Here is a 27,950-nt window from a genome sequence, read left to right on the forward strand (position 1 = left end):
ATCTTTAAAAATATTAAATACTAAACAGATATTCAGATACTATTGCTGAGGACAATTGACCATTTCCAGAAATCTTTCTGTTCATAGAAGATGTTTCTGGAAATGATTAGTTGCCTGGTGTTTATAAATACAGGTTTATCAGTAGGTTAAAAGGCAGAATATTTACTCCTCAGTTTGAAGTTTCAATATGGGTTCCTCTAGTCTTTGGAGGATGGGCATGTTCAATATTTTGCAGGCATAGCTTCTTTAAAATATTGAGTTTTGAAATGAAATAAACACCACAAAATTAAAAAAAAAAAAAACAAACACCAAAACTAGGAATCTGGATAGCTTAAACAATAAACACTGGGTAGTAAAAATTTTTGAGACCTCAGATGCCTACAGTTTTAGTCCTAAACATAACACTGAACACACTAAATTTCTTCCCATCTTAAACATAATTTTAATGTATTATGAAAGCAGTTTTCAATATTTCTAAAACCCCCTTCTTTAAGCACCTGTAGAGATCCAGTATAGGATGCTTAATATGACCATGGAATACCGAAAGCTTCTTTTTTCATCAGCATCTCTCATGGCTTAGATTTCACTGGTCACACTGGTATAATCAGCTGCTCAAGTTCAGCTCCATCAGCTTACACTGTCAATAAAATTTTCTGACAGTTTTCTGGCTATCTTAAAAAGCTCCTTTGGTGGCTCCTTCAACCAGACTGTCATCTGACACAGGCGCTGAAAGACAGACTTTACCTATGCAATAGTGACTTGTTTCCAACTCCTAAAGAGCTAAATTCCTTGAATTGTTATATTTTTAACATTTTAAATTTATACATTGTACCACAATTGCAGAAAACAAACAAACAAATAAAACGTATAGATAGGTCAATCACAGCTGTTCCAATTCAGATAAATTGAAAAGTAGTAAATAACACATGGTTTTTCTTCCCTCTCCCCCCAAAAATCCAGCCCCAAATGTATTCAAAACCAGGCAAATCTAGGATACTCATCGCATTTACTTTGGAAATTTTTGACCACTTTTTCCTGCAGATATGGTGACAAATTCTCTCATGCTGAGTGCCTGAGGAACAATCACCTTAATGGATGGTTGCTTTAGCCCATGTCCAACAGGCCCAAAGGAGAGCACTTCTATGACTGCACAGCAGGGACAGAGTTGCCAGAGAAATGAGCATTGCAGCCTTGAGGTTGCAATCTTGCAGATTTCTTTTTCTGCAGACCTGGTAATTTTGCGTTAATGGAGATTTGCGGTTCACTTGCCCCCATACAAATTTTGACCAGTCCTACTCTTGGCTCTGCCTCAGGAATTACTGTGCAAACATTTAAGAGCACTGGTGAAGAACAGCCCAGTACATTTTTGGCTCAAGTGTCACAAGCTGCCCACCCTTAGTGATCACCAGGCTGAGGAAGATCCTGGTTTTCTTCAGCACATGAAAGGATTCATCTGGAAGTCCTTCTCTGGTGATCCCCTACAGCATAGTTCCCTTTCTGAAAGGAACCTATCATGAACTCCAGTTGAAGAATAAGAGAATGTAGTTCTTTTTGTCACTATCCTGTTCCAGCATTTGAGATGCAAATACTACAGTACTGTACAATCTAGACAAAGCTTTAAAATTAACTTTTAGAAGCTTAGATGTTCAGCCATGGCAGTGAACCATGCAAGCGACAATGCAAGAGAGTGTGTACTATATACACAATGAATAAAGGGTTGAGAGGAATACATACATATACATATATTTTTAATGACAGTGCCTGAGGTACATTGTATTTATCAAAACATTAAGAAATCTCTCTTGATTCTTTACAGTAACTCATGCTAGTGTTCTAGGAATTAATTCTGTGAATTACAGTGGGTAATGTAGTAAGAAATCTAATATGTAAGTAATGAACATCCAAGATCCTCTTTGGACAAGCAGGTGAACACAATAACGCAAGGATTTTTTGCTCTTTCTAAACTTGTGAATCAATTGTACTGCAGTCACAAGAGAGCTATGCAGGCAGTTAAGGATGGAAAAAAGTTATAATGGAAAACCGGGACCTGGGAAAATTATGTGAACTGCAGAATAATAACTTTATTCACATGGAACAGAGCGCATCTTCCAGCTTCTAAACAGGTATCTTCAGAACAGATATAGCCCATTTCTACAGCAACAAATTTTTGTCACATTTGGAAAATCTTTTGTGTACTAGATGCAAATAAAATTTGGCAGTTCTGCATGGTCAAAAATGTGAATTTGAGAGAGCTCAAACTTCCCAGGAAAGCTTGTAAATTATACTTTTATCATCTTACATTCAGATGTTACATGAGATAAACTAAAACATGGATTTTTTAGTCTTTCTTTTCCAATTTAGCATTAACTTAGCATATGATTGTCCTCACAATATAGATCTCAACTACTCAATTAAAATGTGCAGATAAAATCAGAGATATAGATATTTTTATAGAAACTATTAATAGTCTAAGGTATACTCCTATACTTTTTTTATGTTATGGATTACAAAAACTGGTCTAACCATAGTTTAAGCTAAACTCATTATTCTTAAATAATTTAATTCACACACTTTCATATTGTTTCCATGCTTCTCAGTTTTAGTAACAATTCCATGGCTATGAAGAGATCACAGAAACTCCTTTGCAGGACAGAAAACTCTAGTATTGTGAGGAAAAGGGAGAAGAGTTTGTTAGAAACTCAAGCTGCACATTGTGAAGTGAGGGGGAATCCACGGGATATTGAAAGCAGGAACCACAGGAAATACCAGGAGGAGGCACTGACCATTGATGGTCTATGTCCTGCATTGTAATGGATTCAAAACATACCTTACAGCTTGGGTTCAGTTTCTCAGACCTAAAGTGATATACCAGAATATAGGATATACAAATACACGTAGAAAACACCATTTTGCAACACTTTGTATCTTACTGAAGCATCTGCAGCTTGCTGTGCTGACAGGTGCTCAGTGTGCCCTGCTAAGAACCACGAGGCAAAAAAACCCAACCAAAAACAGAAATAAAACTTCCAGAAAAAAAATCATACACTTAAAGACAATAAGTCTTTTTTTTCCCTTTTAATTGAATAGATTATTAATATTAATTATTTAATTGAATAGGTTATTAATAATCCTCAAGCCTGTAAGAAAATACCTCAAGCACCCACACTTGAAATGGGATGGAACATGGTGTATTCATATATAATAGCATAACTATTTTAGAATAGGCAGCAAGAAATAAAAAATCTGAGGTATATCATTACAGTAATGCATGATACCTAGAAGTTTTTTTCTAAGTTCCTTTACTATGCTATTATTTTAAGAGTTTGTTTGAAAACTCTTAAATAAAACTCTTAAAATACTTTTGTATTTTGAAGTATAAAATGGTATCTATAAAATATTATACAATGAAATATGCTGCATTGCAACAGAGGTGTTTTCAAGATACTGAGTTATACTTTCTTGAACATAACTTCTTTCACAATGTAATCAATGAATGCATCAGTCTGGTATTTCTACTAAATGACAGCATAGAGCTGCATAACTGTAATTAAAGAAAAATAAAGAAGTAATTAAGTAAATGGTAAGGTAAGACCATGATGAAGAAACAGCTAACTGCTTGGCAGTTCTTTTCCAGAGAAAGAGAGCTTTTTAAGATTATAAGAAAATGATAAAAACATTCACCTCACTAACAAATAAGTTTGAAATGAAATACTATCATTTGCTTCTAGAACACTGTGAAGAACCACCAGTTTCTAGTGAGGGGAAAAAACATCAAAATCAGTTTTAGTCTGATATTAATACATACTCTTATATTAATATTCAATCTTATTTTGATTTAAGAGAGAGACTTGGTATTTATTCTTAGAATGAGCAGTTATCTATTAGACATGAAAATTCTGTAAATCCCATACTGTCAATAGACAATAATTTTTCATTTTTAGTTTTCTGATTTGGCACTCATTAACATAATTCAATACAAACATAATTACTTTTAAATTAATATATTAAATGAAATCTTGGTAGCAAGCTGCTAAATATAGCTCATTGATACAATGCTGACCAAAGTTTCTCCCAGGCATTTTCCATCAGGTATTTTTACTATAAATTACCCTATATTTTGGAATTTAATAATGTATCTTAAATTTGTACTATTTAATTTATACAAATTGCTAACCATGAAGTAAAGACAGGATAGTGAAAGAAAAAATGTTGCTGTCCAAGGTACAGAACATAAATACAAGTTTTCTAATTAATCTCTCAAAAGCATTAATTTTTTTCCCATTTTATTGTATAGTTCTTGTTCCTAGCAAGTACGCTAGCCTTGTTGAAATTCCCTACGTGATACTGCAGTATCAGGGTTATGCTGTTACTTTCCAGGGCCTCTTCTGCTGCATTCCAGTATAATCAGACATTCCAGCACCTGACAACACTCAGTGTGTATAATTTGTTTAAGGGCAAACCTTTTCTATGTTTTGTTACAGACTGATTTTCAGCAGGGTGTAAATACAAAAAAATTCTTTGAATCCTACATAGTGCATGAAAAAAAACCCCAACCCTCTGATATAAAGCTAGCTAACATGGACTGTTCTGGCATTCTGCAGAGCAGTCATTAAGTGTGATTTTATCTGCAGTATTCACCTTAGATATTTCAGAAACATATAGAGTCATGCATTCATGCAGTAAATAGCAAACAATATCCAGGATTTAATTGCTACTTCAAAAAATAACCAAGGACTGCAAGAAAATTAAATACATTTCTTTTTTCATATTGCTTTGTTTAATAAAGGAAGCATATTTGTAATTCTCAAGGCTAAAACAATGCAACAGCCAGGAACTGCAGTAAACCTCTCAGAGGTAATAGCTATATCCAATAATGCTTTCCCACACCACCTTCAAGCAAATGGATTTCATTCACTGCTTAATCAGTCAAATTAAGAATAATCCCCATATGATTAGAAAAGATGTTTGTTAAACAAACCAAATTTATGATTTATTTATTTGTAAAGTCACTTAAAGCTGAGATGCCTAGAACTACTACTCTGTTAATTGAGTCATGCTGACAGAGCTGGTTTCACCTAGCAAATTCTCTCTGCAATTCAGAGCATGGCTGACAGCTATCTGCATAGAAAAATAGCACAGTAACCGTTTAAATAATGAAAAAACATTTACCCGAGAAGATATAGCAAAGATCAGGATCCAGCTTCCAGACCCCATGAAGCATGAAGCTGAGGGAACAATCCACTAGCTTTCTCAGGCCAGCAGTGTCTCTCCTACACTTGACCTAGACTGCCTTACATAATGAGGAATCAGAGCTGTATCCTGTGTGGAGGAGCAAGCTGAATGTCATCACTGGCAGAAGTAGGGAGAACTGGCAGCAGGCAGGCTGGTAGTTAGCATGGAGATCACGAAGTCTGCTTCCCCTGAGTGTTCTGGGAGGAAACAGAAGAACAGCTCAGAAATGCTGGTGTCATTCCTCCCCTGAAACAAATGACCGGAAGGAATGAGGTTGTTAGAAATGTGAGGCAGACAGCAAGTGCTAAAGCTGCATCTGTACCTGCTATCAAGGTAACAGAGTTCCTGTCACACTGTGTCTAGAGGACTGCATAGCTACAGCTATTAGGAGCGCAACAGCAAGCCAAAGTCAGGAAGCAGAGACACAGACCGCTGCTGCACACATTTGTCTATGTATTTCTCGTCATGGTAAGTACAAGAAAAGCGATGGTATAAGATAAAATACTGGGGTGAATTTCCAAAGGGAGATACTATTCCCTTACATAAAACTTACTGCATGCAATTTAATTCCTGGAAAAATAACCATTTGTTACCTGTTTTACTTGGTGTCACAGAGGGTAAGGTGCTTATATTACAGAGATTTTAATATTTTCAAGAAAATGATGGGTAAGATACTTTCCTGGTTGTAACAACATTTACAGTAATTTTGGTACTTCTTTGCTATTTTCTGGAGAGAAGCTTTAGGATATTTCTTAGTTTATTACTGTTTGGATCATATTATTACTTCCTCTGTGGAGGGCACAAGAAGAGAAACAAGAATCAAGGCTTAGCCTGCAGTCAGAAATCTACACAACCTTGCTGTTTACAAAAAAAAAAAAAAAGCAACTTTATTTTAATTAAAATAACTGCATATAACTTGTATTCTATATTTTATTTTAATTTGAATACTTGGATAGTAGGTAAAGAGCCTTAAATACTGATAATAAGTATACAAATTACTCTTAACTCACTATCTTGAGTGATATAGTTTCTTCTTAAAAAAGAAGGCAAAGGTTTCACTAAGATAGGGCATTTCAAGTGTTCAGGTTATATTTGAGACACCTTGATTAGGCATGATCAAGAACAATACAACTGGACACAAGTTCCTAATGTCACAGTAACTGATAGATAAAGAAGGTATCATTTAATAATACTTAATGCTCCATTTTATGAAAATGCTGCTATGCAGTTGTTGTTCCTGTTTATGGGTCTGTGAATGAAATAAAGGATGTAATTTTCCAATAAAGCTCTGAAACTTGCCAAGTTAAAATTATGTACTGCATTACATACAAGATGGAAAGGAAACTCAGCAACAACATTGTGGCAACATCAGAAAGACAGGTCAGTAAACTCACTGAAAGTTTTAGCATCAATGTTTACACATACTATTATACATTTACATTTACTATTATACTTACTTACACCCTTAGCAAAGTAAACATGATTTGAACTCTGATCTCAAACTGGGAAATCAAGGTGAAGGGGAAAGAGATAAAAATATTTTTTTGGTACTATGTCTATTTAAATCATTATTTCTCTTTTATAAATGAGCATACAATGACTTGAAACAAATTCAATCAGGTTAAAAAAAAAGTTATGCTGGAGTGTCACTGTATTTTGAAATATGTTTTCCTAGTACCTTGTTGAATGATTTTCTTTTTGCTTTCTTGAGAATGAAAATAAAAGAATAAAGAAAAAAGAAAAAATCAGATGCATTAGGTAGAAAAAGTAGCCACTGACAACTCAAGACATACTAGCTGTAGGTCTGAAGTATAATTTGTAAAGAAAAAAACACAAGGGAAATATTGTTTGAGAATTACTTTTTAAACAGTTATTGCTGTATTTGAAATCAGAAACTTTTTATCCAGTCAGAGCAATTTATTTATACCACATCAGCAAATAATATTAAAAATATCCTGCTGCATTTTCACATATTGATGTTGACTGTTAATGAAGAGTCCCTGTTAAAACTTTATATAAATTATATGTACTAACCCTTTTTTTCAGTGTTTCAAGTGTTAAGTACAAGTACTTGCCTACAAGAAAATTGTTTACATACTGGACCCTGGTTAATCAACAGCTGACAATATTGTGACCTGTGTTAGGCTACGAGAGCATACTATGATAGCTTAATTGAGTTGCAGAAGGCTGGTGATTCTGTTGATTATGGCACTCAAAAAAGCAACACAGCCAAACAACTCATCTAAGTCAGCTCAGATGCCTTCATAGCCATGGCAGAGTTGATGCATCACCAGGATAATCTGCTTGCAGATAACCGTAAATTGACTGCATGAAGTAGGAAAATAAAGTTTATATATATTCTGTCGAAGTGAATAGAATAGCAAAGTTGACTGTCAAGATTACAAAAGCAATATGCAGTTTGCTTGATGTTACAGTTCAGGCAAACTTGTCTAAGTTCGATACAGCTGATTCCATCTTCGGGCAAAATGATGAACAGGATATTCCTTCAAAACCTTTCCAGCCTTCCTTTCTATGGTATTGCCTATGAACTGTATGTCCAATTGCAGAACAATGACTGTCTCATTATACTCCTTTGTCATGAGGATGAGTAAATGAAGTAACCGTTTGTAAACTAAATATTAATTTATTGTCATTCAGAATATGCCTGCAAGCCGCATTTTTTTTCTGGAGTGTAAAAACTATTTACTTCTTTTAGGAATTAACCAATGTGCTCTTTCATTGAGCTACAAAAGCTTGCTTTACAATAGTTCTGACAAGGATTTTTGCTCTAGATAAACTTGGGCTGATCTGCTGGCAAATCAAGACTGTCAACACAAATTGATACAGAAACTGCTGACATGTAAGACTTTACATGAAAGACTTTTTCTGAGCCAGCTGCACTGCTAATGTTAGTAATAAAGTCTAATGTTTGACAGTGGCAAGAAAATAAGTCGAATTTATATTACTCTCAACTACCAAATTAATTATTCTGATGCCATAGCAGTTAGAAAGATTTTTGTTGAAGTAAATAGCATAAATGCAGGTTTTTAAAAAAATATTTAAAAAATCCTGATTTTTTTGCAAATTACTGTAGAACAAAGTCATTGATTGTAAAAGAATGGGCTAGACTACTCCTCAAGTAAGGATGGAGGTGAAAATATGAATGCGTGAAGGTTAAATGTGAGAAATACAAAATAGTCTAGACTCTTTTGCCATACTGGTCTTATGAAGATAGTGCTGGAAATATTTTACAGAAACTGTAAATCTATTAAACAAGTTCTGGAATTTTATGGAAAATTTGGCAATAGACCTTAAAAATGCTTATCACTAAATTCTCCTTACTGGCTGAGTTTATGTCTACAAGGTTCTTTCTGTTCTATGCTGAAATGAAGGAATCAGTATCTCACAGACATACTCCTGCCAACAACCTTGAGTAAACAGGACAATTTTTTTTAGATACCTTGCACTTAAGATGCCATGCACATAAATAAATCATTACTTGAGGTTTGCTCATACTAAGATAGATTCCATTTGGGATTTGAGAAAACATTAAAACCCTCCGGTATCACTGCCTGGAGACGCCTGCAATATCTTGAGGTGCAGGTTTTTGTTTCCATTCCATCTCCATCTGACCTTGCTTTCTTTTGTCAAAATAATTTCTCCCTTGTGTTTCTGAACAACTTTCACAAGTTATTTGTGCTGAAATATGCAAACTGTGGCTCAAGGTACTCAAAAAATAAAACCCAACACCAAAATAAATCCTGTATTTAGACCAGATATCACACTGTCTTATAAATTGTCACATACCTGGAGCACTGCTATGGCTGGCTATAAACTCTTCAGGTGTGATAGGCGAGGAAGGAGAGGCCATGGGGCAGCCCTCTATGTTAGAGAGTATTATGATACCCTAGAGCTTAATGATGGTAATGATAGGGTTGAGTGCTTACGGGTAAAAATCAGCGGAGCACCTAACAAAGCAGATATTGTGGTGGGTGTCTGCTATAGACCACCCAGCCAGGAAGAATAGGCTGATGAGTTAGTCTACAACTGGGAGAAGTTTTGCGATTGCTAGCCCTTGTCCTTGTGTGAGGCTTCAACTTGCCAGATGTCTGCTGGAAGTATAATATGTCAGAGAGGAAACAGCCTAGGAGGTTCCTGGAGTGTTTGGAAGACAACTTCCTGATACAACCGGTGAGTGAGCCAACTAGGGAAGGTGCCGCACTGGACCTCCTGCTTGTGAGCTGAGAAGGCCTTGTGGGAGACGTGATGGCTGAAGGACACCTGGAGCATAGTGATCATGAGATGACAGAATTCTAAGTTCTAGGAGAAGTAAAGAGAGGGGTCAGCAGAACAGCCACCTTGAACTTCCAGAGGGCAGGCTTTGGACGGTCCAGAAGGCTGGTTGGTAAAGTTCCACAGAGAGTCCTTAAGGCCAAAGGAGCCCAAGAGGGCTGGATGCTCTTTAAGAAGGAAACCCTGGAGGTGCAAGAGCAGGCCTTCACCTTGTATTGGAACATGAGCTGGCAAGGGAGAAAACCAACTTGGCTGAGCAGAGAGATCAGAGAGTGAATGGCCTCAATCTGCACCAGGGGAGGTTCAGATTGAACATTAGAAAAATCTTCTTCAGTGAAAGTGTCATCGGGCACTGAAACAGGCTGCCCAAGGAGGTGACTGAGTCAAATAAACGTGAAAACTTTCTACAATTAAATTATGAACATTGAGTAGGTCAAGGTCACAATAATCTTAATACTTGTGGACTGTTCTTTGGCTTCTCTTTGACATCTTTTCCTCTGCAATGAAACTAGCTACAATAGCCTTTTAAATAACTTTCTAATATTTTTGAAAGATTTTATTGGGCTGCCTATTATACCTCTGAGATTGCCTATGAACTGATTTCCCAAGCCACTATTTTGGTACTTATCTCATGAAAAAACCATTTGCTGTTTTGCATCTTAATGCTAAAAGAGAATGGCAAAAAAATAAGAGAAAAGATTAAAGAGAAATTTTACATTGAAAAACAGTTAATTGAGCATTAGATAAATGTATCTATTTATTTTGAGTAAATGAATGATCTTTATCAACTGTAAATAATTAGTACTGGTATTTTTTTTATTTGAATTTTCTTCTATCAGTTATATTAGGATGTCGAATTTAGATTTAATTTTTCTTAGTAAGATGTGGGGTTTTGTTTTTTTCTACTTTTTCCCCAAAGCCCACAGCCTGCATGATTTCTGCTATCAATTCACCACAGATACAGAACTGCTGCAATACACAAATTCACAAGACTGGTCTTCTCCTCTAGCAACACAAGAAGATACAATCAATAATGACTTTTAGCTAAAATGCATAAATTCACCCTTCAATTTCATTCTGAATCCAAGTAGCTTATTTTTGTCTTTCTTCAGTTGACATAGAACTGGACCTGTCAAACAAACTACATTTAGCCTTCATTAGGTTTTAACCTCTTTTCAATTCTTTGAAATATACTTCTAGGAAGAAAAAAAAATTCAGATTTGATTCTTTATAGAAAAGTGATAATTCCTGTATTTTGTTTTGCCTGTAATTTTAGAAATAAGCTTAATGGCTGCAGGCTACAAGGGTGTAGATGACATGCTAAATGCTTTCAAAAGATCTGTTTGGTTCCCATGAAAGAAAATGTCACACCTCCTCTATTTTATTCCTCTTATTTCCATCATTTGGAGGCTTTCATGAAATAACACAGATTGTCTTGGTCTCTTGCTTTTCTTCCCAAGAGGTTCCTAGTCACTCGGGCATGGTTTACAATATAAGAGCTCACAATTGCCTAAAAAAGAAGCCTACGTCACTAGCAACTCTTAAACATCTGTAGCCATTTTCCACAGAGGACTTACTGAGTAGTAATTAAAGATTTTCAGGCTATGTATTCCACATCCACATTTCAGACTTGCACACTACAAACACTCAAACACAAAAGACTATAGACAGTGAAATGTGTGTGATGTGCAGGTGTCTAGGTCAGCGCATGCCTCTGTCCTCCACCAACCCAAAGATAAAGACTAGTAAGAATGAGACAAGTCTTTCAGGTCAATACCACTGACTTAATCATGAAGCCTGCATTCAGTGCTGAGAGGCACTGCAGTGGTCCAACATACTAAATCTTCCAAATCTTCTTTGTATGGTTTGCTTACAGTTCAGGTGCTCCCATGTCTAATGTTAGCTTAGAAGCACTACATCTTAAAAAAGGTTTGAACACTACCTCATATAAAGAAATTTTTTTTACCTGTCAGAATAGTTTTTATTTGTCTGCTATTAATTGATCTTTCATTTAAGTAAATTCTCAACTCAAAACAATTAACAGAGTAATAGTATAATCAGCAATAACATTTCAAAACTTACACAATAAAGTGACATAAAACTATAATTTTTTAAATGATAACTTTTTTGCTTACCTTGTTCATCTTTTTGATACAGTTGTCTCTTTTCCATTCCCTTACGTGAGTAAGCAAACTGAATGTCCTTGTAAGCCACTGTGGTTTGCTGTCAGGCAGAGTGAAAAATAAATAACTATAAACTGATCGAAGCAGTGTATAACACACCTGGACTTTTAAAGATATTAAATCTTTATGTTAATCTCTTTTTGAGTGGACTCCACAGTGTAAAACAATGAGATCTCACAAAAATCCAAAGCAGAAGTTCCCTTTTCCTCAATCACTCCTAGTGAGGCATTTTTCAAGATTCTGTTATAGCCATACTCAAATCACTAAGTTTATAGAGGTTGATGAGGAAAACTACTTTTCTCCTTCTATTTCTTCCAGGTCATCTCAGATGAATTCAGCAAATTCTATTCTTTACGGCAATCTACTAAAACTAGATTCTTTACTTCAGCATATTTACTTCTTCAACAGTTTTTCATTTCTATTGTAAGCTGTGGCAATGTGACCTTGAGAAAGGCATGTCTCTGCTCTTCATTCTTTAGTCACCTATAGTGAAGTATTGGGATGCCTATCACACTCCTGTCAGAGACCTTGTTCCTTCCAGAACCAGTATCTCAAGTTATGTCAACTTTGAATCATTGCCTTGCAAAATGCAGGTTTTGGTCTCCTTGTTTCTAAAGGTAGACTTGCAAATGAAAGCAATGCAAACCTATCTGTTCTCTTGCCTAAGAACATCTTGCTGAAGCCACTTGGAAGCTCCAGGTATAAATAGAATAATTTGGGAAAGACACTGAGTGCTCTCTCACAAGAGATGTGAGGATTCCTGTGGTACTCAAATAGAAACTTTAATAGGACTTTCTGCCTATAACCACAGCTCTGCAGTCTTGAACCTTCCTCCAGGATTTCTATTTTGATTCATTGCCTTCCTGGAAAGAGTGGGTTTTCCACTGAACTGTTCATATCCCCTCCTTCAAGAGTAAAAGTGCAGTGTCAAGTAATTTTCTTTGGCTTTTTCCCTTTTTAACATTGGACTTATGTGAGGACAGTAATTATACATTTGCTGCTCACCTAACTTTAAGCCTAAGCAGGGTTACTTCGATTTGGTTGTAGGGTTATATTGGTATTTTCCTTCTAGGCCCTCTGCCCCACCTTCTGTGAGCCTGCTAGTGTAGTCATGTCAGTCTAGAATTGGAACAATATGTTACAATTTGCCCTTGCTGAGAGCTAACCTTAATTATTTTCAACAGCCATATAGAAATCAATGCTAATCCCGATGTCTTTACTCAGTTGCAGGTACTTTTGGATAGGGAAGTGATTTTAAGCAAAAAAAGTTTGAAAATATAAGCAGCATTATTTTATAGAACTTAAGGCCTCATGGGCTAGAACGCTTCATCAAACCTTCACTCCATTAGATTTAACTTACAGTCACTGCTCTAATGAAACAAAGATTTATTTATTTTTACTTAAATCAGGAGGAGGTAAAATAATTGGGTGACAAAGGACACAGAATGAAGAGAAAGAAATACTGCAAATGCCTCTATGAAGAAGTGATTGCTAAGTGATATGTATCAATATATCCTGTGCTGTGGAGGATAGGAAAGGGAAAAGCCCTTGAAAAAGCTTTTTCTGCTGATCTGAACTGCACCCCTAATTCCAGCAACCACTTTAAAGCTGAGTTCACGAGGAAGATACAGCTGTGTTGTTCTCACTAGTCCTTCAGACTACAGGTGTATTTCAAAACCCATCTAATCCCCAGTGGTTAATCTATACTGCCTCAAAGCAATTCAAAGAAAAAAGAATAAACAGAATACAGTTGACTAATTTATGCATCAGTGAAAAAGTTCCTTCATGACCCCTACAGGACATAATTTGGTTATAATAATCTTAAAGCAGAACTGTTCCTGTTAGCAACAGGAAAACGCTCTTCTAAGATGAAGGGAAAACAGGTTGTAGCCAAACAAATATATTCTCTATTACTTCCAAATAAAGTGTTTAGTGAATGCATGATATTTAGACCCTTAAAAAACCCCACACCAACTATGCTTCTACATTTTCCTTTTTAAATAGATCTATGATCTTGTAAAAAAAAAAGGAATAATTTGACGAGTTTTGTCTTTGTGCTGATTTCCATAATTACCACTTTAGCCCCTAATTTTTTTTGTTGCTTAAGTCCAAAAATCTTCACTATTTTAGTGTGAATTGACATCCATGCAACTAATCAATAGTTCTTCAAAATGTCATTTCTAGTGCTTATAAATTCAAAGTAAGATTTGCAGTCTTCCAGTGTTCTGAATGTCACATTTTCTGAGGCTTGCTCTTAGTTGTGCTAACAATAAGGAATATTACTGTTGTTTATCAAGCGTGCACTGATTAATCTCATTTATTTCAACTTCTGATATACAGTAATAAATGCAGTCTGTGCCTGATATGCCAAAAGACAGCATTCAGAATACTAAAGATTAAATTATGTACTTCTTCTCTCCTTTTCTTCTCATTCACACTAACGATGTGTAGCTTATCTTTCTTTCGTCTGCTATTCCAGTAAAATGCATTCTGTTCTGAACAGCCACAAAGACTGCTGTCAGTGCTGTGAATACTGAGTGTGAATTCACATCTTTACTCATGGACCATTCTGAAAATTCTCATTAAATACATTGAGGGTCTCAAGCCTTTTTCTTTAGTGTAATTTGAGTACATATCTTTACAGAGACAAATTTTTGGTGGCCACATCACTGCATGCCACCCCTTATGGATGGTACAACTGCCTGACATGAAATGTGACAGCTTCTTAAGATGACATTAGTAGGAAGTATTTTCTGGACTTTTAGCAATCTTTTAACTGAGATCTAATATAGGAGGCCTGTACAAGTCATAGCATGGCCAAGATGTGACCTTTGATAATATGGAGTTAAATGAGTCTCTGCTGCTTCAGTTGTATTTTTGTCTTGCTACTTTGTTAATATTCCAAATTTTTAAAATTTGATTTTAATTACAATAATTTTTTTGAACAGAAGAGTTCTTTTCTGATCTGAGTAATTTGGGGAAAATATGCAAAGGTATCATCCTGGACCTACTACAAATACTTGAAAACTATATGTTTTGGATATTGCCACCATAAGCAGTAGATGGTGAAGTCTGTCAATGCAATTGAACTATAATTGAAGCATGACTTTGTGCACCGCAGGAGCTGCAGAAAAGCAACAAGTTTTTGGTTTATTTTTTCAATTATCTCAAGTCCAACACACAACCAGAGGGGCTAAAAAAATGCCCCAAACCACACTATAAAACTACTCAGAGCAGTACAAAAGGTGGTCTTCTTTCCTAGATGGCATTGCACTAGAAATCACAGTTCCTCTAACAATTTAGGATGCATCAGTAATGTTTACCTTGATTTGCATACTTGATATTCAGGAGTAGCCTGAAGTCTTAGAATAAACATTTTCTTTGGCTAGTAATAGCTAACATAATACACTCTGCTTATGGAACATTACCATGATTCTTTCAGTATGCTCCTGCGAATAGCTGCCTCCTATTCCCAAATAAGTTTGCAGTCTATCTGCTATAAACATATAACTATAAGAGAAAGAGGATTCACACAATCTTGAGACAAATGGTGAATGGTGAATAGTAGGCAAATTGGTACGGATTTTTGTGGTGCTGAGAGTTCATTGTTTATATAGGTTGGGATTTCTTGCCTGCAAAGACAAGGAGCTGTGCATGGCTATTGTGTGCCAAGAGCTATTGATCCTAATTTTTAATTGAACATGAACAGGAAGGAGTTAAAATAATTAAAGACATAATGTGGCAATCTCTCTTAAGCTTGTAAGAAAAACAAGAAAAGTAATTACCAAAGATCATTTAGATAATTCTTAACCAAAATCCTGCAAGCAAAGTGCAGAACAAATGATTAAATTTGTGAAAGAAAACAAAATTATGATATTTAAAGAGATAATAAAACCTTTCATTTAAACCATTATCTGGCCTATTGAAACGCTTAGTGATGGGGAAAAATTATATTCTTGCAATATACAAGTTTTTTTAAAAAACAGACTACAGAGCTGAATAAAACACAATATATAATATCGTAGAAAATGTTAACATTTAAACCTTAGAGGTACGTTAGTTTAGATAAGTTAAATTTCCTGAGTTTATTATTCAAAATGCCATTGCATAAAAGTACGTATGACTTTTTCTGGTGGCTGGCTAAGTTTTCATCTGTTTTGAAGTGTTTGCTCTTGAAATATTAACTGCTTATTGAGGTATTGCTTGTGTGCACCTCTCTGAAGCTGCCTACTGTTACTGCTGCATTTAGCTTTCTGGATTGCACTTGCAGGCTGAAGTCTGAAGCCATTAAAAGTAAGATTCTTATACTACAAAATTTTTCTACAATTTGGCCAAAAAGAACACAATGATTTTCAGTAATGAAAATGAATGAAATACACTTATTTGCTTACATTAACAATTCTTTTAACCAGCAGAGCTGGGCATGTACCATATTTGAGAGCAGATACTCCACATTGATCAAACGATTCCTTTTTTCAGAAGGCACCAAATAATATACTTTTGCAAAACTTTTTTTTTTTTTCCTTTGACAGGTACTAGCATCAAGCTAGATCTTTCTCTGTTGCTCTGTGTTTATATGTTATGGTTTAGGACGACAAAGCCTTATTTCCCTGCATAGACTGTAGTATAGAAACACTGGAACTGAGGACCTTTTGCCTTGGTGTTTCCTTGCCTGTACCCAAATGATTTGGAGATAAGACCTGTCTAGGTCATATTGAGATAACACAAGGTAGGAGATGTGCTGGGAATGGGAGCTCTCTTGTTCGCGAGAAATAAGAACAGGTGACAAAACCAAACATTTTGTGCAGCTGCAGTAAAGGCATACATGTGTGTACGGAGGAGTCTCTAGAGGAAAGTAGACATATATGCTGCATTATTTATCTTAATAACCTCTTCATCTTTTCAAATCTTTCTTGTATCTGTATTTCTATTTTCAAGAAGACTGAAGCATTATATACATACTAGTAATTTGAAAATCAGAGCAAAGGAAATTTCAGAAGATCTTAGCCTTTTGTTGTTCAAGATCTCTGTCAGCAAATATAAAATAATTTGATTGATATCCAAAGTTATTTCTCTACCCATATTTGTGTATAAATATCAGTGGAATGTAAAAAATACATTTGTGTGTTGGAATGAAGCCTAGGCCTAATTTTACAAATTGCCACCTTTTAAAGACTTCAAAACACTTTTATTCTAGCACTCTGTAGATGTTAATTGCCTTTCAGTGCTCTGTCTAAATGATTACAACTAAAGTAAAACTCATTCCTCTCACTTTCCATTTATGGTGCTCAAATGGTATCCAGAATGCTTAAATTTAAAATTGGATGCAGAGACGTGGCAGGAGATCTGCAAGAGTTTGTTCCAGTTAGATTGATGTGAACTCTGTTTCCAACTGGTAACTATGCTTGGGATTCTGAAATGAATGGGATTGAACAAGTATAGCTGTGGACATAAAAATTCAAATGTGCCCTCTTCCCTGAGAGGAAAACACATATAAATAGAACACAAATTATTTTATTTGTAATATGCAGGTTATTGTATATATTTTCTTTCTTCAAGAGAATGCCACCTTTGCTTGACCTATTAATTCTCCCTCCTTTGTTTCCCCTCAGCAAAATGATAAAACTTTCTGCCTTATGGAGAAGGGAACACAGAGGCCTTTTCTAATAATATTATGCCTCAACTCTGGCCTGTCTTACCATTCAGGGATTCATTCTTTCTTCTCCTGAGGAGATTAACATGCAATTTGATAGCTTTCAAAACCGGTTTGAAACCTCAACTAAGTGCAGTTGGAACCAATTGTTCAGAACAGCGAAATCTGTCGCACTGCACATAGCCAAGTGTGCTCTGACAGTTGTTTCACTCTGAACTGGGTAATGTGAAAGTCAGTAAAGAAATGTTATGTAACCTGCCTTGAAGCCCATATTTTCTGAGTTTCAGAGAATTTGAACAAAACACAAAGAAAGCTGCATTTGTCACATAAGAAAAGAATGAGTTGGTTCTGCTTATCTTCTAAAGTAAGTTCTTCCAGGACTGTATCTTTGTACTTTTTACAATATCAAATGTACTGCAAGCACTTAACAATTAATAATGAATAGTAAGTAAATGCAAAGCTTGTGAGAGGTGCCAGACTGACATCTCTGGAGAATTTTCCTGTCTATTTATATTGAGAACAGGCAGAGCAGCAATGCAGGCCCCACAAATCAGTAACGCATTTCACATAGGCTGCTGAATTACCATCAAGTGGTAACTACTCACAGTCCCATAAATGCTAGAGAGATTCAGACTGCTGGCTTCATATTCTACAGCTAGAAGTGGGTGTTGTTAGCTCATTATTAATTGCTAGGATGAAGTAGCATCCTTTATTTTTAATTAGAATTACACTAATCCAGTAAATAGAAGTTTCATATTGTACACAAAAAATACTGCAAATCAGGTAGGATTAGAGGAACTTCTGTTTGCCAGATAATCATTTATGTTCCATAGTAAGTGAGTTAAAAGAACTTGTTTGCATTTTTAGCCCTATAATTTTTATTTTGGTTAGCATGTCATTTGTACGTTGTTTTCTGAAATGCTGAGGAACATAGGATTAGTATAACCAGCAGTAGGTAAAATTCTTAGGTAATGTCTAACTATCCTCTTTGAAATTCCCTTTTAAAATATTGGTATGAAAAAGTTTTATAAACAAAACCTGAAGAAAGTAGAAGAATATTTCATTCAGTGTTCTACTTACCAGTAATTCTTTGGATGTCAGGAGGCAGAAGGAACTTCTTCATTCTGTGCAGAATAAAAACCAAAACCAAAAAAGATTTTATCTGAAGCTATTTTCCTCTGTCTACATAGTTTCACAGAAAAACAAGTTCACCTTCATATCAGTTGCTTTGTAATTACTAAGCAGCAAATCAGGCTTATCTCTATTGCAGCCACCCAAATGAAAACACTGTCTTTTTCATAAGCCACATAATGGGAAAAATAGGAGTAGTAGGATAGCATTCAGTAAAGGTACCCATTCGCTTTTGCATTGAGCCTAGGACAGGGCTGGAGCTGAAACAGAGTAAACATCAATCTGACTGGAACAAACTCCTGCAGACCTCCTGCCACGTGTCTGTATACTCTGATTGTAATGGGTTCAGACAAAAAAATGGCACAAATGAATCTAGGTCTAACTATGTCACCAAATGTTGAAGGCAACTAGCCATATCACTGCTTTTTAAGAAAAGATGTTGCACCACTTGCTACCCACTCTCCCAGCTGTCCCTTGTAGAGAACAAGCTCTTTTTTTATAGCACTTTTTTTATAGCAGAAGTCTTTGACTCAGGCTCTCTGAACCCTGAATGCCTCTCTCCCCATATGACAGGTAGAAATGAACAATTGATCTGCTATTTTATTTTCTAATTATCAACAAAATAAAGTGCAAAGTAATGTCTGTCTGCTTTGTTTACATGCTGATAACACTTTGCTCAACGATCATGTAGCAACCAGGGTAGTGAATGACCTCACCCACTAAACCAGCCTTCAGACTGTTTTTTGCTAACTTTCTCACTGTTCCTCAGCTTATCACACACTAGTGTTTTCTTTGATGATACTAGTAATCAGTTCTCTAATTTTGCCCTGAAAAAAAATAATCAAAATGCAACTAATGCACACATCTGTCATTCACCTTGAACTAGTAAATTCAGGCACTATTCCATTTTTGTTGTGCTCCCCCCCTTCACTTCCCAAAATATTTTCACATTGAATGTTAGCAGTTATTTTGGCTGGCTATTTGTTTGTTTTAATATTGAAGTTAATTATTCGATCAGCTTATATTCCACACTTGGAACAAAACCCACAAAAGCTAAGAAGTCATTACCGATCTCTGCTCCTACAAATGCTGTCAATAGCACTAGCAGGACTTCTTATGATTTGTTACAAGAACATCGATGCTTTCCTGAATCTGTAGAGTGAAGAAGACATCATTTTAGCCAGTTCATGCCTCCGGTCTTCATAGCGTTCATTTATGCTCATAAGCCTCTAAGGAACCAGGAATTCATTGCATTTCTCAATATTCTCTTAAAAGGAATCAGCAAAATCACTGGCTTTCTGAGAGCACAAACTGCAAAAGACTGCTGTCCTAACAACACCTGCAAACTGCTGCAGAGCACGCTGGCTTCCTGCTTCAGAAATGTAATGCCCTGCTTAGCGATCATGATGCAGAATTCATCCAGTTCTGCTTCACTTTATCTTCATATATTTACTGAGCCTGCTATCCAAGCGGGTTATTTTCCCATTTTATTAGCATTTGTAGAGACACAGGTAAAATCTAATTATAAGTCTTCGGCCTAATTTTTTTGCCTTACTTGGGAATCTTGGCAGAGCACCCAAAGATAAGGGAGGATGATTCTTTTCATTTGTAGGGGAGTACTATGTTGTTTAATTCCTTTAAAGCTAAGAAAATATATTTTTACTGTCTTATTTGTTTAAGAGGCATATGTAATTTATAGGTATGCATGTGAACTAGTTTAATCAATTCTTTTCAGATGCGTGGCTTATATATCCATATCAAAAGCAATGGTTATTGAAAGAAGTAAATTTATTAATGTTTTTTATCAAAAGGTTTGTTGCTGCTAAGAGCTGAATTTCATAAATTTAATGATTGATAGGGATTTGGAGGGAGGGAATTTCTCACAGTTGCTCACAAACGTGGGACAACTTTATCAGGTTGACTTAAAAAAAAAAAAATCACCATCTGGCAATCCTTGCGTTCAGTTTAGGTACAATCTGCTTCCTGATGGTATGACTCAGGCTGGCAGACTGAGGCGGCCAAAAGTGATAAAAAGCTATTAGAGGTGAGGTGGAAAGGTGCTAAGAAGAAAAGCACCTCTTGGGACACTACATTTTAATAATATTATCTGTTCTGTCAGATATTAAGAAGTGATTAAAAAACCACAAATCCCTAATTTTTACTCTAAATACCTTAAGAACAATTAGAGTATAATTAAAAAAAAAAAATCAACCGCATATTAATAAACATGTACACGTACTATTTTATAAATAAGTCATGGAGACTTGCTTCATAAAAAGATCTCTGAAATTCAAAGACTTATCTTTAATTGAATAAAAACTCCTTTAAAAAATCTGTTCTGATCCCTGGAAAACATGGCTATAGCAAAGAGAGTTATGCAAATCCTGAAGAGGTAATCTGATTAATCCCTAGATTCTATGCATTCTTCACTCATCATTTCTTCTGCACTCAAAATACAGAGACAGAAATGAAACCTAATACTCTTTTTTTTCCACGTGTCTAAAAATTCAGAAATCTTCATGGAATAAATAATGCAGGGATATACAACCAAAAGATGAAAGTCAATAATCCCTGACCCTCGATTTTTTAAAGCTACCACATATCAAATTTATCACCTCAGTTGTCCATGGTAGTTGCTCGCAGACATCTTGTAGCCACAATGATGCGTTCTCCTCCTACTTCACTGGGCCACTGCCTCTACCTTAACCCAATCACTCTGCTGTCATCTCACTGTCCCCTGTCAAGGTACATTTTCATGTCAGACAAAAATAGAGTTGTGATATACTGCAACTGAGTAATAAATGAAATTCCTCTGCTTGGAACTGGAGCAAAGTCCTCTTCTGAAATGGAAGTAGTCTCTGTTGTCTTTACCCACCTCTTTGTCCCTCTAAACATTCATTGTAAAAACCCACTGGTTTTGGAAATTGGAATAACCAGAATGTACACATTTTTAGGAGATGGCACTAGATATTATATATGAATCGTATTGTTGTCATAATTTTGTCTAATTTTTTGTTGCAAGATTGGGTAAGGAGAGGTAACTCCTAAGAAGGGCTATAAAAGAACAAGAAAGCAGCTTTCTGTGTAGACAAAACTTTGAATAAAATAATTCTTGTAGTGAAAATTAAATAATTGAAAGACACAAATAAGAAATTTGGCATCAAGCTTTTGAGGTATACACTAGCTGCAGCAGAAAGCATGGAAAATGAATTCATATAAGCAAAGGGTACTCCTGAGTATATTTTAATTATTTGGATTAAATTTACAGAAGAACAAAGGAGTTGTTATAAGGGAAAATATCTATATAGCTATATAAGCTATCTGACATAGCTTATAACAATATCGTACCAGACAATGGCATGTTTTTAAAATAATCTTCTCAACAGGAGTAGAAAGCTAAATAATAAACTGAAATGTCAAGTATTAGGTGTCCACAGACAAGTTGTTCGTTAGTTGTTCATAAAGCATCAAAGTTCTAAAATAATGGTGGTGTTTCCAAGTTTCCATAAATTTTGTGGGTTCTTTTCAATGAGCACCAGTTCATATCTCAGAAAGATATAACAACACACCATATTAGTTGATGTTCATCTTACAAGTCAGCAAGCATTTGCATAGAGTCAAAGATAGCATGGGCCTGGATATTTACTATTATGCAGCACTCATGTTCCTGGGAATCACAGAACCATCAGAGGATAGTGAGGCAGGATAACTAGTGATACCTAACCTCTGGCCTCTGCTGAGCTGTGGACTCGGTGGAAGTTTCTGCTTTACATCTTGGCAAAATCCTGCTGATGAGCAGCCCCTAACTGCTTTAAGAGACAGCTCCTTCTGGAGCCCACTGAGTTTCTCCCAGTGGATTTAACTGGAAACTGGGTACCTTTGCAAATAAAAGATCTCAAAATACATTAATTGTATGCCAATTTCAAACCAAATAGCATTTTGAGAATTATAAAGAAGTCTGAGGATTTTGATGCATTTGATAGTTGGACTGGATGATTTTAGAGGTCTTTCCAACCTTAATGATTCTATGGTTCTATGAATACTTGTTGATATAACAACATTCTATTTAGGCAAAAATGACCTTAATGCATAAAGTGAAGCTCAGTGGACAAAAAAATGGAGTTTTCATTCCATCACATAGGTAAAAAGTTAGCAATTTTAGTTAACAAATTCCTTGCTTTCAAGAACAGACTACGTCGAGGTTATAGTGTATTGTAAACTGAACTTTCATAGATTTGGGTTTGACCTACATTGCCATTTTGACGTAGGATACCATGGGGTCTGAATCCTGATTTTTAATTCTCATAATATAGATGCTTTCTTGTTTACTTTGTAATTTTATTTCTCTTCTAAGAGGGAAGGAAAACGTCAAAGTTTTTGCTTGAGGGATCACCAAGAGATATCCACAGCCTCAGTTTTACAAATATCAAATTTGTACAAAAGAGCACTCCTTGCTGCCTTCCACCTCCCTTCTGTCTACGATAAGCATTTGTATGGCCTTATAGTGAATTGAATAGGAAATGATAGGTTGAAGATAAACTCCTTCTGTTCTCACTGAGTTTTTAGTTCTCCAAACTGGTCTGTTTTAGGGCAATACAAATGCTTGTACTAACCAAGGGGAAAGGGAAGGGCAGGGATTCTTCTTTCACTTACATTGCCAGTGCACAGCAGTTAAATGCATTTGTGAAAATATGGCCTAATTTTGACCTTCTACTTGACAGTTAGTAAGGCTGAGACACTTTCAGAGATGTCAGCTGTTGGAAGTGCTACTGAAACAAACATCAATCGCAGTGAATCACCAGCACCAGATCTTACTCACCGAAGAGTTCTCAAGAATTTTAAGGAGGGAAAGAGAAAGCCACTTAATGGAAATTATGATTGCATGATAACCGGCTTTATAAAAGTTATGGCTGTCAGTATTGCTCATACTATATTCATACTGAATCAGGAGATTCAAGATTAATGCACTACATTTGAAGGAAGGACACAGCGATACTTGAAAAATAATTTGATGTAAGAATATAAAATATGAGAATAATTTCGCATTGATAATATGCAAGGAATAAAATTTTCTTCCTAAATATCTCAACTTCAGGAAAACTCACCTATGGTGTAAGAATTAACCCTATTTTCTCTGTTTTCCACTCACTGTCTAGCATCTGTGTTAATGTATTTTATATAAACCCTAAACTTTAAAACTACCTACGAGCACTATAAAAATACTTTGACAAGACTTTTCTAGAATGCCTTTCATGACTGTGTTGAGAAAGCACTGCTAAATTGACAGCACATTTTAGCAGATTTCTCAAGCTACTTATTCTTCAGTGATGTTGGAATATAAATTTCTCATGTTTCTAATCTGCTTTTAAAGGTCAGAACAATTCTGGAGTTTCTAAAGGCGTTAGGGGACAGCGCTGATAAACCCAATGAGATTAACCAACTCCTCTCCTAGGAAAGAACAACTAAAATTAGGAAAGGGTAGTGATATGCAATCCTGACTGAAATACACTGCACTGTCTGGGATAGTAATAATTAAAGCTGACGTATCAGTATAATTGACAATAGATGTAGATTATTGTTGCAGATAGGAATTGACAAACTTTGGCTTATTAGCAATTTAGAATTTTTAAGGGAAAATTGCAAAATTCCTTCTAACAATTAATAATCAATTGATTAATGAAGTAATTAAAATATTCAATATATGTGTTTTAATCAAATTAATCAGTGATGTAATCATATTCAAAATTATGAAACTCACTCCTGTTTACTACATGGCATCATAAGTATATATGCATGCACAGACTTGTACAGATCTATGTGTACATACAATGATATACCAATGTTTAAGCATAAAAGAAGTAAGGGTCAAGACAGAGAGGCTAGGGGGAAAATTTCCCTCTTAAAATTGGTCAGAATACTCACATACAACGTACCAGCACTCCATAGCAGAATCGCAGCTTGTCTTGTTCAATTACAGTTCGCCTTCTAATATATCTTTTCACTGGAACTCATATCCTAAAACCAAAACTCGGAGGCTAAGAAAGAATTTAAGCATCTGAAATAGGATTTCAGATGCAGCATACTATGGTATACCAACTCCCACCTTTTCCAAAAACAGACTACTCACTGAGCATTTGAACAAAAAGTGCAATACCTTGTTTGAAATCCTTGTTCAACTAAAAGGACACACAATTCAAATGCATCTTGCCAATACAAACAGAAACTTAGAGCAGAAGTTTATGAGAAAACTCATACCGAGAATGATACACTTCAGAACTTCAGATTAAAATCTTGCACAAGACCATGGTCACTACTTTTGGGGTTTGTTTTTTTTTGGGGGGGGGAAAAAAGAGTTGAATGTTAAAATACTTCAAAATATTTCCCTTAATTAGTCTTTGAACATTACACCACCTATGCACATCTCCTTGTCTTTATAAATTAAGCACTTCCATAAAAGTAAGTAGGAATTTCTGAATTCTCAACTTTTAAAATTTGTTATACGGGTGGACTTGAGTCTCTTGAGAAGCCTTACCATTCACTTGCGTTCAAGCATTTCCATTTCTCCTGGGTTTTAATCTAGTGGTTGTCCACTGAAAAAAAAATCTATTACTCTTAGATAAGGGAGAGAAATAAGTCAACAGATTGTATTTTATTATTTTTCCAGTTACTTTTTTTCCTTTTCAGAAAAAAATGTTTTTATGTATTCTTTTTCCACATTTGTTATGAATGCACACACATTAAGTCCTCAGAAATATCTCAATACAGTTGACCTAGAGTTAGCTCCCTAACTATCCAAACCTTAGATCTGGCTTCCCTGGCTCCAGGGCAATTTGGTTTTAAACATTCAGACATTTCCAGAACATATGAGATCACTGTCAATGATAAAAGGTGGAAATCAGGACACTAGGCAAGACAGTAGAACCAGGCTGTATGCATAATCCAGTATTTAGCTAATATGAAGACAAACCTTAGACTTAACCATGATGGGCAGGATAATGTCACAATCATCTGTTGGTGCAAGCTGACATACTTGAATATTAAAGAAACATTATCAAAATAAACATTAGCAGATTTAGAATCCTATCTAAAACAAGAAATGCCTCTTTCTAGTATGTGGCACATAACTCTATTCCCTAAAAAGTTACTGGTAAAGATTTTGAAAAGTCATTGATAAAAAAAAAAAAAAAAGAAATCCCTTATCTAAGAAAACTTACTTTTGAAAACATCCCAATCATTGGTTATTTGATAGAATAACAGTGAGAAATGTTATCAAAAAAACCCACAGTACACCTTCTGTACACCTACACTGTCTATTTATTTTAGTAAGAAGCAGTTCTAAAATACTGGGTCTCAAAGTAGTTGCTTTCATTTCTTTTTTATATTGTCAGAGAACTGACAACAAATAAAGCAAGTACACTGAAATCAGGCTATTAGAGATGCCATATTTTATGCAGCAAACCTATGGATTTTAATGATTTATAATGTTGAAGAAACCCACATCTTATATACAAGAACAGGATGTCTTAGTACAAGAAAAGCTTTAAAGTGGATTATTTTTAATTTACAGTAATGTTGGTAAGCTAAAACCAATACATTTTCCCACTATGTGGCAGTTTTCAATAAAATTTGTTTCAAAATTTCTATTAGTTACTCACAAAAGAGGCGTAGTATTATTGTTAATTAATCTGGGTTATCTTCTCTGACAATAGCATAGCAATCTAACCTTGGTAGTGCAGGTGGAGGCTAATTTATTCCTGCCTACTTGCAGTTACAAGGGCATATTTACATACTCTTCACACAAAAAGATCCACTAAATATTATTAATACTTGTCATATTCCACTAAAATTCTGCCATTTCCAACAGCAGGCTTTTACTAGGTGTCAACTGTTGTCTTCCAACAGTTCCAACTACGAACACAAAAAGCAATATCTTCATATTTTATAAACATTAATCATCACACGATGTTAAACAAATTAATTGTAGCAACTTACGTTTAACTTTAGGTGCAGAACAAAATACCACAGAAAAGTTTTTCAGAACTTTTTGTAATTAGACACTTGTATTTGGTATTGGATTCTGAAATCCTTCCTGTCAATTTCTCCACAGGCATGGCTTAATTCTAGTACCTTGAACCTCAGGGTTTATACAATACGATATTATTATTATTGTTACAGTTTTATATATTAATAACATTTCTGAGCCTTAGCTTTTGGATGCATGTCTAATGAGATACTCATCAACTTTTTTAAAATCTTCTGCCTGCATGATTTACCTCAAGATTATACATCTTACTTATCTTTAGTGAAAAAAATGCTAAATCTGGAACCTCTTTTCTACTGCTCAAAGATGAGCAGTAATGGCATATGTTGCTGGTCCTTGCTTGGCAATACTGTACTTTTGAAGGCACGTATTGTACTTTTCCTTAGATAAGGTAATAAGGAAGCAATGTTTTTCCCCTTAAGATAAAGACTGAGTGATTTTATTTAGACTATAGAGCTAGAAGAGAAAAAGTAGAAATATTTATCTTTTAGGAAATCTATATCTGAAAAACGGTGAAGTGAGTATGGGTTTGATTTAAGTAAAATCTTTCAGATTCAGTCTCTTTGATTCAACAGCCCAGAAACTTTTAAAAGCTAAGAAATTGCACAAGAGTTTTTTTGGGATAGTATCTTACTGACAAGTCTAGGAAGGCCTGCAAACTCAACCTTTCTCTGTCCTTCAGAAGTGAAAAAGGTTTTATTTTAACTCATCATATATTTTTAAAATGAGTTCATCCACATCACTTCAGTTTGGATTGTCAGCTGAAATCTTCATGTCATGCAAGGGAGTTGAGAGTGGAACAGGGGATGAGGTGCTGGAGTGTGAGTAGGTACCAACTAATACTTCCTTGTTCTTTTAATTTTTGTACAAAAGTAAAAAAAAGCCAAAACCCAAAAACCTATACTATTGTTGCAGCATGCCAGATAAACGAAATCTCAAGTAAATGCTTTTCAAGTCAATGAGGAAGCAAGAGCAATAAAGCTGGTGGGTTCACAGTGCTCTCGTGCATCACTCCCAAAATAGATCTTTTCTTTGATATAGATGCAGTTCCAGGAAAAGTCTATCAGGAGCCTACATTTATCTGCCAAGCTAGTCTTTGCAGCAACGCTGCATCGACCTTTGTACTTCACATTTGACAGCCACCAAGGCCATCAAGAAGTTAGGACAAGGGAAGGATTACAGGGATTCAGAATGCCTATTATTGGAGAGTGTTTTAATTTTTTGCCTGCCTGAGACCCTAAACATGGTCATCTCTGTCATAGTCCAGTTTGCCTTATGTGGTGGATGAAGATGCAGTATTTACTAAACATTATATAGAGATATTAATGCAAGTATTGCTGCAGAATATGGGCATAAAGCTACTGTATAGTTTAGCAATCAAAAAGTACCACATGACAGGGGTTGCTATGGTATCCGC

At 35.4% G+C, this 27,950-nt stretch overlaps 1 protein-coding gene and 1 long non-coding RNA gene across 7 annotated transcripts in view; one reads left to right on the top strand and one right to left on the bottom strand.

Annotated features, from left to right (window-relative positions):
* Positions 1-18,767, bottom strand: part of LOC104054538 (sodium channel protein type 1 subunit alpha) — a 108,667-nt gene extending 89,900 nt beyond the window's left edge. For 3 of the 6 annotated variants that reach the window (XM_054070653.1, XM_054070655.1, XM_054070648.1), the window contains exon 1: positions 5,170-5,309. The gene's annotated coding sequence lies outside the window, so the exon portion shown is untranslated. Of the gene's footprint in view, positions 1-5,169; positions 5,336-11,660; positions 11,749-18,441 lie in introns of those variants that run through there. The other 3 variants (XM_054070652.1, XM_054070649.1, XM_054070650.1) reach the window with 3 other exon arrangements.
* The window catches only part of LOC128852580 (uncharacterized), an 84,123-nt gene continuing 61,731 nt past the window's right edge, over positions 5,559-27,950 (top strand). Inside the window, exon 1 of the long non-coding RNA XR_008450546.1 lies at positions 5,559-5,700. This is a non-coding gene — a long non-coding RNA (uncharacterized LOC128852580). The remainder of the gene's footprint in view (positions 5,701-27,950) is intronic.

Source organism: Cuculus canorus, chromosome 6, assembly GCF_017976375.1.
Source record: "Cuculus canorus isolate bCucCan1 chromosome 6, bCucCan1.pri, whole genome shotgun sequence".
NCBI lineage: Eukaryota > Metazoa > Chordata > Aves > Cuculiformes > Cuculidae > Cuculus > Cuculus canorus.